Source organism: Ovis canadensis, chromosome 13, assembly GCF_042477335.2.
Source record: "Ovis canadensis isolate MfBH-ARS-UI-01 breed Bighorn chromosome 13, ARS-UI_OviCan_v2, whole genome shotgun sequence".
Taxonomy (NCBI): domain Eukaryota; kingdom Metazoa; phylum Chordata; class Mammalia; order Artiodactyla; family Bovidae; genus Ovis; species Ovis canadensis.
Window position 1 is genome coordinate 79,637,516 of NC_091257.1, and position 12,253 is coordinate 79,649,768.

Consider the following 12,253-nt stretch of genomic DNA (forward strand, 5'->3'; position numbering starts at 1 on the left):
GGCGGTGGAAATGGCAACCCACTCCAGTGTTCTTGCCTACAGAATCCCAGGGAGAGAGGAGCCCGGCAGGCTATAGTCCACAAGGTCGCAAAGCACTGGACACGACTGCAGGGACTTAGTATACATGCACTAGTAAGCGTAACTTAAAAACTGAGATATATGATACCAAGAGGGAAGAGATAACATTTGTAGAAGGGACCTACTTTAGCCAGTGTAATCAAGGGAGGCCTCTTTGAGGACGTGACATTTGAGCTGAGACTTAAAGGACAGGAAGGAGGCAGCTATGCCCTAGTTTGGAGTGGGAGTATTACGAGTAAGGGAATGGCAGAGAGAAAGTTTCCAAGGAGGCAGAAAGGAGATTGGTGTTGTTTATAAGCTCTCGGAAGCTGGTGGGTATGTAATGGAGTGAGTGGGAGGGTGGGGCTGCCTGAGGTGAGGCTGAGGAGTTGGCAGGGTCTCTAGGTCAAGGGCAGCAGACAAGTTTACAGTCTGCAAGTTTAAATGAGGTCCAGGGACTCCTTAGATACTCTCCTCCTGTTTGTCTCTAGGATGGGGGTCTAAAATACTCGGAAGTGACTGAATCCTAATACAAGTATCCCCCACTTTTTGAAAGTTGGATTTACTTCAGCTTTCATAAAAGACTTTCTCTTTTAAAAATATTTATTTTTATTTATTTGGCTGCACCAGGTCTTAGTAGCAGCACAGGGGATCTTTAGTTGCGGCATGCAAACTCTTAGTCACAGCATGTGGGATCTAGTTCCCCGATCAGGGTTCGAACCCGGGCCCCCTGCATAGGGAGTGTGAAGTCTTAGCCACTGAACAACCAAGGATGTCTCCATAAAAGATTTTTACTTCACTTTTATAAAAGATCTATCTTAGAATGGAAGGCCACCCACTCCAGGATTCCTGCCTGGAGAATCCCATGGACAGAGGAACCTGGTGGGCTACAGTCCATTGAGTTGCACAGAGTCAGACATGACTAAAGCAAGTGAGCATGCATGTACATTGATATAAGCAACAGCTTGGGTTAAGCTCCAGGGAATTATGCAGAGTGAAAAAAGCCAATATCAAAAGATTATCCACTGTATGATTTCATTTATATAACATTTCTGAATTGACAGTTTTAGAAATGGGTGACAGGAGGTTGCCAGGGGTTAAGGATGGGAGGGAGGAGGGTATGATTATGAAAGGGAGCACCTTTGTGTTGTTGGAACTGTTGAATATCTTGACTGTGGTAGTAGATCCTTGAATCTGCACAGATGAGAGAGTTGCGCAGAATTTAATACATACATGTACATGCACACACATACACACAGGGTGTAAAACAGGGAAAATCTGAATAAACTCGGGGGATTACATCAGTGTCGATACAGGGGATCTCTCTCTCTCTTATTTCTTTTTTGACTCTTTGAAAAAAATTATTTTTGTTTTAAAAAATATATATTTACTTATTTGGCTGTGCTGGTTCTTAGTTGCGACATGCGACTCTTAGTTGTGGCTTGAGGGATCTAGTTCCCTGACCAGGGATAGAACCTGGGCCCCCTGCTTTAGAAACACAGACCCTTAGCCAGTGGACCACCAGGGAAGTCCCTGTATTGTTTCTTATAGATGCTTGTGACTCTATAATTGTCTCAAAAATTTCAAGTGAAAAGTGAATTTTAAGACCCCAAGTGCTAGGTAGGAAAATAGAGACATTTTAATAACAATATTTTCAACCTATTAAAAAAAATCCCTGCAGGCTGTCCTAAAGGAGACCTCTCACCCTTAAGTTTGCAAAGTCTAGATTCACAGAGAGGTGGGCAGTATACCCTGAGATGTGAGGGAGCACAAGGTCACCCCACAGACCCCACGATCTCCAGGGCAGACCATTTGATTCCCAGGATAGACCGTTCGGGTTGGCTTCCAAGCCTAACTCGTTGAGCCTCTGTCTGCCCTTCACTCCCTCACCCCAAGCTGATGGACCATAATCACAAAGGCATAACCACAACCTCATCCCACCATCCATCCATCCATCTCTAACTGGTCTTCTGAGAGTTCTTCCCTCATTCGCCACTCCAAAAACAGATACCTGGACCTTAGGAGCAAGCCTAGAACCAGTCCCAACCTGGAGGGCATCAGAGATTGTTTGTTGAATGCAATGAAACAGGAAGCTGATGTAGGCTGGGACAAGCCTGTCCTGATCCTGAGACCCCAGGGAGGGCCTGGATTTTGGGGTGGCTGTGGTCTTACAAGATTCTGGGACCTCTGTGTTAGGCCTACAAAGATGTCTCTTCTAGAACGTTGATTGCCCTGGACACTATCTCAGATTCCATCCCAAGAGTGGAAGACCCAGCAAGGCCTCCCCACTAGATGACCTCGACATACTTATCACTGTAGGGCTGGTATGTTCACACTGTTGACCTCTTACCATGGGCTAAGCACTCTGGTTCATTTGTAGCAGAGGTCACCAGCCCCCAGCACCCCACGATATGGGACGATGGCCTGTTAGAAACTGAGTCTCACAGGAGGAGGTGAGTGGTGGGTGAGCAAGCAAAGCTTCATCTCTATTTACAGTCGCTCCCCATTGCTCACATTACCTCCTGAGCTCTGACCTGTCAGGTCAGCAGCAGCATTAGACTCTCATAGGAATGCGATCGCAACTGTGAACTGCGTACCCGAGGGATCTAGGCTCCGCGTTCTTTGTGAGAATCATCCCCAAATCTTCCCCACCTTCCAAGGTCTGTGGAAAAATTGTCTTCCATGAAACCAGTCCCTGGTGCCCGAAAGGTTGGGGACCGCTGATTTCTATCTTTCAGCAACATTTTAAGGCAGGTACTCTTTGTATATCCATTTTTCAGAGAAGGATCCCGAGGCTCAGAGAGGTTAAGTTACTAGCTCAGGGTCACTTAGCTTGTGAATGGTAGAGCAGCAATTTGAAGAGGTGGTCCTAAAACGTGCTCAGCCTCATCCATGCAGAGGCAAAGCTGAAAAAGAATCATTGCCCGCTGGATGGGGCCAATGACACTGTCATCAAACATTTACAAAGGGTATGTATATGTCAGACACAGGCTAAGCTCTTTACAAACCTATTTCCTTGCCTCTGCATAACAATCCAGTGGAATAAGATTATGCTAGTTTTATGATGGAAATTGAAGCTCCAACAAAAAAAACGTTACCTGCTTAAGCTCACATAGCAAGTACGTGGCAGAGCTGAACAGTCTGACTCTGAATTTTTTTTTTTTTTTGGCCACTTTGCACAACATGTACAATCTTAGTTCCCTGACCAGGGCCTGAATCCACACTCCCTACACTGGAAGTGCGGAGTCTTAATCACCGGGCCACCAGGGAAGTCCTAAACAGTCTGACTCTGGAGCCATATCTATGGGACCCTCTTCTGCCAAGTTTCCTCTTTTTATCCCCTTCTCCCCACCTCCATCGGAGAAGGCGATGGCACCCCACTCCAGTACTCTTGCCTGGAAAATCCCATGGACGGAGGAGCCTGGTAGGCTGCAGTCCATGGGGTCGCGAAGAGTTGGACACGAGAGTGACTTTACTTTCACTTTTCACTTTCATGCACTGGAGAAGGAAATGGCAACCCACTCCAGTGTTCTTGCCTGGAGAATCCCAGGGACGGGGAAGCCTGGTGGGCTGCCGTCTCTGGGGTCATACAGAGTCGGACACGACTGAAGTGACTTAGCAACAGCAATACCCCTCCTCCATACACTGACCCTCCCAGGCTTTCTTCTTGCTGCTCTTTCCTCTCTCCTACACCGGGCTCACCCAGGTCCAAAGCCCCCACCCCTCTCATTCATATGCTGAGCATAGTTTGGAGGCTGGGGTTGGGTCAGACTATGTGGATGGTGACCTCCAGGGGTCAGCTCACACCCTAGAGTGTCCTTCAGCCCTTCCTACTTCCACCCAGGTGCCTGGCAAGGAAAGTCTTGGAGGGGCCCACCTGCCAGTCCTCTTACCTATCAGCCATGGCCAGAATGTGTGTGGCCTGCAGGACGCGGTGGACAGAGCGAGCAGGACACCCCTACCTGGCAGAGAGGCCAGCGTGCCAGGCAGGGGGGCAGTGCTGGGCCTCTTAGGGCTGGGTGTTTCTGGAAGCTGATATGAGCCACAGCAACTGCTGGCATTATCTGGGTTCTAAGAATAGCCTGGGCTAAAGAGTTGGGGGGCGGGGCCAGGGAAGAGAGCAGGAGCCTTTTTCCACTGCCCCCTCTGCCCCTGCTGCTTGTCCTAGAAACTGGGAAGCCTTCCTTCTGGCTTACCACGTGCTCATGGATACACCTTGTCCACCTTTGGGTGGAGGATAGGGGGCATCCCAGGGATTCAGACCCAGGGCTGAGAGCACTGAGTCCACACTCTGAGGTCCAGCCTTCCCCCAGGCCCTTCCCAAGGGCAGAGAAGGGGCTTGGTTTTTCAAGGACTGATATTTTGGAGGCGACCTTTATTCATTTAGCAAACACTAAGAAACAGGTAGACATGATTCAGAATTCAAAGGTACAACCACCATGTGTAAAATAGATATCTAGTGGGAGGCTGCTGGATGGCACAGGGAGCTCAGCTTGGTGCTCTGTGATGGCCTAGAGGGGTGGGTTGGGGCAGGTGGGAGGGAGGCGGCAGAGAGTGGGTATATGGATCCAAGTAGCTGATTCACTTTGTTGTACTGCAGGAACTAACACAATGTTGCAAAGCAATTATACTTCAATAAAAAAAAATTCAAAGGTGCAAAAGGATACACAAGGGTAAAATACCAGTCTCTCCCTTTCCTGGCCTCTAGCCACCTAGTCCTCTCCGCTCCTCACTTTTCTCACTCAATGAAATATCCTGAAATTACGGTAATGTAAATTACCGTAATATATTATGAGAGGAAACCCACATGTCACATTGTGAGTCTCCACTATGTGCCAGGCACTGTTCTAAACACTTCAGATGTTCTAACCTATATAGTGCTCATCAGAATCCTATGGAGAAGGCAATGGCACCCCACTCCAGTACTCTTGCCTGGAAAATCCCATGGATGGAGGAGCCTGGTAGGCTGCAGTCCATGGGGTCGCTAAGAGTCGGGCCCGACTGAGCAACTTCACTTTCACTTTTCACTTTCATGAATTGGAGAAGGAAATGGCAACCCACTCCACAGTTCTTGCCTGGAGAATCCCAGGGACAGAGGAGCCTAGTGGGGCTGCTGTCTATGGGGTTGCACAGTCGGACACGACTGAAGTGACGCAGCAGCAGCAGCAGCAGCAGCAGCAGCAGCAGCAGCCATTGTTAAGAGGTCAAGTATTTTTGCTGGTAATTGATCAGAGCTAGGATTCAATCCCAGGCAGTCTGACATCAGACAAGGTATTCCTCATCACTGCTCCCAACTGCTGTTCACACTTAGGTCCCATTCACTACGCACCACACTGTTGCTCTTCCTAAGGGCCGAAGCCAGAGATGCATTGCCATGGTCAGGCTCAGGCTGAGCTGCAGCAAAGAGCAAGAAAGCCGAGGTCTCTGCCCTCTTGGAACTGGCATCCCCGTGCCCATGAGTATCTGTCAACCAAGGTAGGAGGAGGGAAAGTCAGTGTCACTCACGTGCCCATCTACAGTCTGCTGTTCATACACACCCTGTCCCTTATCCACCGGCCCTTTACTCACTCAGCCCCTGAGCAGCAAGGCCTGAGAGCTCAGAGCTATAGGTAGGTACATGGAGGGCCAGACAGAAGTAGACACAAGAGATCAGAGAGGCCCCTGTGAGCTTCATCTCCTGCCCCCAGGATCCATTTCAGCAGGGCTGGTGGGGGGATGTCTCTAATCCAGGGCCCAACCATTGTTTGAAGTCGGGAACAATTGAAGGGCAAGGGAGCTATAGATAGACCCACAGCTGCTGTCACCTGTTCCCGCCTGGGCACTGGGCCCGAGCATTGTCTCCGGGGGGTACTCTACCAGTGAGGGGCCCTGGGGGTGGGAGCTTGGTCCAGCTAGTTCAGCTCCACAGAGACTGAGTCAGAGGCCAAGACAGAGAAATAGAGTCTCAGCGGGCCGAGAGAGACAGGGTAACACAGAAAGACCAAGATCCTTGAGGGATACAGAAGACTCCCACCCAGTGTCGGAACCACTGAGACTCACTGGGGCTCTGGGAGGGTCACGTTCCCCACATGCCTCAGCGGCTGCCAAAGGAAGGGGCTTGGGGAGTACTCTGGGAGACCCCTGAGGTCTATGAAAGAGAAAGGTTGTGCTTCTGGGTCTAGCCACAGCTTTCATTCACTTCTCATTCACTCTGTGACTTTGGCCAAGGACCTGCTTCTTCCTCCTTGCCTCCGTTTCCCCAGCTGTCCAGTGAGAGAGAGGATTTGCATGGTCACTGAAGGGCCCCTCCAGCCTCTGATGCCTGTCCGGATGTCTTCCTCATCTGTCTAACCTCTCTCCCTCTTGCTGCCATGGAGGCCATGGTCCCCTCCTTTGCTTGCCCTTTGTGAAGATGGGGGACAGCTGGTCCCGCAGCCCCTCCCCCCAGTAACCTTTTGGCCATAAATCCATGCTGAGGCGTCTCTCCACCGGATAAACAGCCCTGATACCTTTTGGCTGTCCTCATCCTATTTTCTGCTTGAAGCATCAGAGCCAGGGCCCACTCGGGCCCTCTGCAGCTGCCCAGGGCCCCAGGACAGGGGACAAGCCTGGGATGAGCAGCTCCCCCCTCCCACTGTCCACCCCCAGGGTGCCAGAGTAGAGGCCCCTCTCTGGGCCTCACCCCCTCGCATTTGGACCCTTATGGCAGCCGCCTCCTAAGTCAGTCTTCCTGCCCTGGTCTCGCCCCTGCAGCCAGTTCTCCACACCAGCTGCCGTGGGGATCTTGTGAACACATAACTCTAGCCACACTGTCAGATGCCCTTGCTCAGAGCTCTTTGATGAAAAATATAAAATAAAAATGCCTTTGATGACTCCCCAACTCCTGCGGGATAAAGCACTGAATCCTAAACTGGCTTCTGAAGCTCTTCCTGATCCAGTCCCAACTGCTCTGTGCAGCCTCAGCTCCCTTTATGCCCGGGTGGCTGCTCTGGCTTTGGTCTGGGTTCATGCTCTCCATCCTGGTCCTCTGTCTTCAGTGCCTCTCCCCGCCCAGACCCCTCCTCTGTTCCTGGGCTGCCACAGCCTCCTCACTGGCCTGCCCGTGGCATCTCTCACCCTTTCCAGTCCCTTCTCCATATGGCTGCCAGAGTGATCATAATTTAAACGTCAACACTTACTCTCCTGCCCCGTCCCTTCACACTTGCAATAAAGTCCTCGGAGATTCCCAGTGATCCAGCCCCTGCTTACCTGTCTCACCTCACCTCATAAAACTCCCCAAGTTCCCTCCCCAGCAGCCCTAGCCTTGCGATGGCTTCAGACACATCAAGCTATGTTCTGCCTCGAGGCTTTTGTATTTACTATTCCTCCTGGTTGGAATCTTGTCTCCTGGGTCTTCGCCTGGCTGGCTCCCCTCTTATCCTTCAGGTTTTGCCTTACATGTCACCTCCTCAGAGAGGCCCTTCCTGACCAGTCTGAACAGTTAACACCTCCATTACCCTCTCCACCACCACCCAGCGTGGTGCCTTCAAAGCACGTGCTACAATCTTTTATCCCTCAGGCTCCTCCATTCTGACGTCTTTCTTCTATGTCACTCCTTTCCTGGACAATCAGTGTTGTGTTCCCCTCCTGGCCACAGAGGAGAAGCTGTCGGATGCATACTGAGTTGAATTCATGTACCTCCCTCCTTAAGGCTTCCCAGGTGGCTCAGTAGTAAAGAATCTGCCTGCTAGTGCAGGAGACCTGGGTTCAACCTCTGGTCAGGAGGTTCCCCTGGAGAAGGGACTGGCAAGCCTCTCCAGCACTCTTGCCTGGGAAATATCATGGACAGAGGATCCTGGTGGGCTACAGTCCATGGGGGTTGTAAAGAGTTGGACACAACTGAGCAACTAACGCTCCCTCCTTAACAGAGTCCTTCAATGTCTTTATCCAGAGAAGGACTTCCAGGCACTGGGTGGCACTGGTGGCAGATATTATTGGGGGCTGGGATGGGGTTCCAAACTCATCCTCTCTGCCTACCTTCCCACCCTTGCTTTCTTCAATACTCAGATCCCACTGGTATTTTCGGCTAGAAGAGGAGAGGCCAGCTTTTTTTTTTTTTTTTTTCCTTTCCTTTTTGGGCTTTGCTCCATCAGCTCATTTCTCATGAAAATCTCCCCAAAATAGTCCTGCCTCCAGGTCTGGCCACTACTAAGCTGTGGGTCCCAGGACTCTTGGCAATTGCTGATCTGAGGCCTTTGGTGCAGAGGAACTGGGGACCCCTAAGCCCAGCTCAGCTCCAGCTCCCCTACATCCAAGACTTTCAGTCTTTCCTTCAGCCCTTTACTCTCCTGACTCTTGCTTCTCCCCTCCCACTCTTAGCTAGGTTCAAGGTTCCCTGGTATAAATGGGGGTAGGCAGGCAGCATATCAGTTTTTGAGGGCAACGACTGGCCTGTCCAGGGCCACCTGGGTCTGGGGACCCAGGGCCACGGGCTAGAAAGCCTGACACCCAGCTCTCCCTGACAGCCCTTCCCAGGGCTGTTAGGCGCTCTGTGCATGCTATGCTATGTTGCTCAGTCATGTCTGACTCTTTGTGACCCCATAGACTGTAGCCCACCAGGCTCCTCCATCTGTGGGGATTCGCCAGCCAAGAATACTGGAGTGGGTTGCCATTTCCTCCTCCAGGGGATCTTCCTGACCTAGGGGTCAAAGCCACATCTCTTATGTCTCCTGCATTGGAAGGTGGGTTCTTTACCCCTAGTGCCACCTGAGAAGCCCAGAAAAGATACAGGAAAGTACAGAAAACAAGCCATTGCACATTTTGGCATATTTGCTTCAAGTCTTTGGACCCAGAACTCTAGCAGGGTTCTAATGACCCAGGGTTCTAACACCCCAGGATTCTAAACCAAGATGCATATATGTCTTGTCTCTGTACTTGTAACATTGGGAAGAGAGGCAGAACAAAAAACTTCAGGTTGTCCATGCTGGCTACTCAGCGGGTGGGTTAGTTGGGATGAGAGGATGGTTGTTAAGAAACAAAACTTCCAGAAGGTCTAAAATTCTGGAACCCTAGCGTCCTAGAAGGCAATGGCACCCCACTCCAGTACTCTTGCCTGGAAAATCTCATGGACGGAGGAGACTGGTAGGCTGCAGTCCATGGGGTCGCTTGGAGTCAGACACGACTGAGCCACTTCACTTTCACTTTTCACTTTCATGCATTGGAGAAGAAAATGGCAACCCACTCCAGTGTTCTTGCCTGGAGAATCCCAGGGATGGGGGAGCCTGGTGGGCTGCCGTCTCTGGGTTCGCACACAGACACGACTGAAGCAACTTAGCAGCAGCAGCAGCAACAGAGTCCTAAGGTTGGAACACACCTCAGAAGTTGTTCAGTCCAAGGCCTCAAGCCCTGTTGCAACCTCTCCTTGATTCTTCTTCGCGTTGGCAGGCTCACTTTCTTCTAAGGCAGCCTCTTTCTTTGCTGATTGGCTTCAAGCTTGAGAAAGTCCTTTTGTGTGTGGTCTCCAAATGCTGCTTCCTTGTAACAGCACCATTGATCTGCTCCTGAAAGAAAGTGTTAGTTGCTTGGCTGTGTCCAATTCTTTGTGATCCCATGGGGTGTAGCCCACCAGGCTTGTCTGTCCATGAAATTCTCCGGGCAAGAATACTACAGTGGGTTGCTATTTCCTTCTCCAGGGGATCTTCTAGACCCAGGGATCAAACCTGGGTCTCCCCCATTGCAGGCAGATTCTTTACCATCTGAGCCACCAAAGAAGCCTGTTCTGCTCTTAGTTAAGTCGCTTAGTCGTGTCCAACTCTGCGACTCTACGGACAGTAGCCTGCCAGGCTCCTCAGTCCATGGGATTTTCCAGGCAAGGATACTGGAGTGGGTTGCCATTTCTTCCTCCAGGGGATCTTCCTGACCCAGGGACCGAATGTAGGTCTCCCGCACTGCAGGCAGATTCTTTACCATCTGAGCCACCAGGGAAGCCCATAGACTTCCTCTGCTCCAGGACAACTCCTCAGGTGTTTAAAGTTGATACCTTAAGTCCTTGCAGATTGTAGCATGTATTGCATCTCTCAGATGCATCTTGGGCTTCCCTTGTGGCTCAGCTGGTAAAGAATCTGCCTGCAATGCGGGAGACCTGGGTTTGATCCTTGGGTTGGGAAGATCCCCTGGAGAAGGGAAAGGCTACCCACTCCAGTATTCTGGCCTGGAGAATTCCATGGACTGTGTAGTCCATGGGGTCTCAAAGAGTTGGACACGACCGAGCGACTTTCACTTCACTTCAGGTGCATCTTAGGTTTCCTCATTGCTTTGCCATGTTTGTTTGTGAGCTCATCTCAGCGGGAAGGTGTGCCCTGCATAGTAGAAGTGAACGTTACAAGGGCAGTTCCAGAACCATTTCTTTGGGCTGGTTTTTCAGTCCCAGATTTCTACACCAAGCAGTTAATTCTAGAATTCAGATCCATGTTATATTTGGTACAGGCTAGGCTTGTTAGAGGTTCTGATTCTCCAGACCAATTCTATTGCTTGGGCCTTAGGCACAAGGCCCTGCTTTCTGAGCATCTTTGAACAGGAGCATCGTTTTCCTTACCCTCTTGGCTTTTTATAAATTGCTCAAACCCAGGTCCTTATCTTCTGAACCCATATGGAAATTACAACTCTATAATCTAAACTATTAAACAAGTTCATTCATTCTTGTTTCATTCTCTTACTTCATAGGTATTTATTGACTTTCTATTACATGCATCCCCTCTGCAGGGTGCTGGAGACGCCGACCAAGCTCTTGTGCTTTTCAGAGTGTGGGTGTGGGTGGGAGGGAGGGGCAGGGAAGAAACAGTCTAAGTTTTATGAAGAGCATTAAAACAGAATGATGTTCTCGAACTTCTCCGGCAGTCTAGCTGTTAAGACTCCAGCCTTCCACCGCAGGGGGCGCAGGTCTGATCTCTGGTCAGGGAACTAAGATCCTATGTGACTCTGCCAATTAAATAAATGTCAGGTTATTTACAAATAAACGAAAAGAAAATTGAGGAAGGGTGCTGGTAATTTTGGGTTCTTGAACAGGATGTGTTTATTTTGGGAAAAATTCATCAGACTGTACAAGAATATTCACTGCAGCCCTGACTGTAATGGCAAAAAGAGAACAATCTAAATGTCCACCAGTATCATTTTGTAACATGGGGAAGTACCTGTAGGGTAAACTACTAACAGGGTCTGGGTGATTGTAATTTTGATAGACATTGCCACAGTTGGCCATGCTTTTTTATTTTTTTGGCCACATCGTGTAGCATGTGGGACCTCAGTTCCCCAATCAGGAATCCAACCCACACCCTCTGCTTTGGAACCGCAAAGTCTTAACCACTGGCCTGCCAGGGAAGTCCTTGGCAATGCATTTTAAAGTGCATACATCTTCAGCTTTCGGCGTGATTAGTTTCAGAGAGAACCCATCTGTGTAGCCACAGCCCAGTTCAGTTTATAGAGCATTTCCTGCATTTCAGAAACTTCTCCTGTGCCTCCTCCCATCCTTACTTTCCCTCAAAGGACTACTCTTTCACTTTTATCATCATTAGCCAGTTTTGCCTGTTTTGAACAATGCACAGTTGAAACGGATCTTTGAAATTATTTCTATATATTTTATAGAGTATAGATATGTCTATATGTTTGGTGCTGGTAGCTTGTTGGTATGGAAGATTTATCTTTGTGAGCTCAGCCCAAGACACCTGGCGAGAATCCTGGCCCTGGACCTCTTTGTGTCAAGCGTCGGAGGTTCCAGGATCCTTTGATTTTCTGACTCTAAAATTCTGCGGCATCATCAGGGCTTGAATGGGGTGATGCCCCAGGAGAGCCCCAAAGTGAGGAAGGCAGCTGGAGTGACAGCACCTCCAACTCCTGATGAGAGTAGGGTGCAAGAGAGGGCTAAGGTGTGAAGTTGGCTTCCTGTGACTCTTCAATGCCAGGATGAAGGAGGCTCCTAACTGGTCTACGTTTCCTCTATTTTCTTCCTCTTCAGTCAGGTTATTCCTTTTCACCTGTGGTTTGAGACCTGCTTTTCTTCTTGTGTGATTTCCCCAGGGGACCTGGGAGAACTGGGGATAGAGGGGAGCAGAAAGGGGAAACGACAGCATCTAGGTGCTTGGAGAGGGATGTCTCACTCTCTCTGCTTCTCTTTGTTTTTTTTTCTTTATTTTTTAAAATCTTTTGGCCATGCTGCATGACATGTGGGATCTTAGTTTCCCAA

General features: G+C 49.8%; 1 long non-coding RNA gene across 1 annotated transcript; it reads right to left on the reverse strand.

The window, feature by feature from the left end:
• Positions 1–1,075: 1,075 nt before the first annotated feature.
• On the reverse strand, positions 1,076–4,075 carry LOC138417159 (uncharacterized). Its single transcript, XR_011248005.1, has 2 exons — positions 3,951–4,075; positions 1,076–1,251 (listed from the first exon to the last, which is right to left on the reverse strand). It is a non-coding gene; the product is annotated as an uncharacterized lncRNA (long non-coding RNA).
• Positions 4,076–12,253: the final 8,178 nt, after the last annotated feature.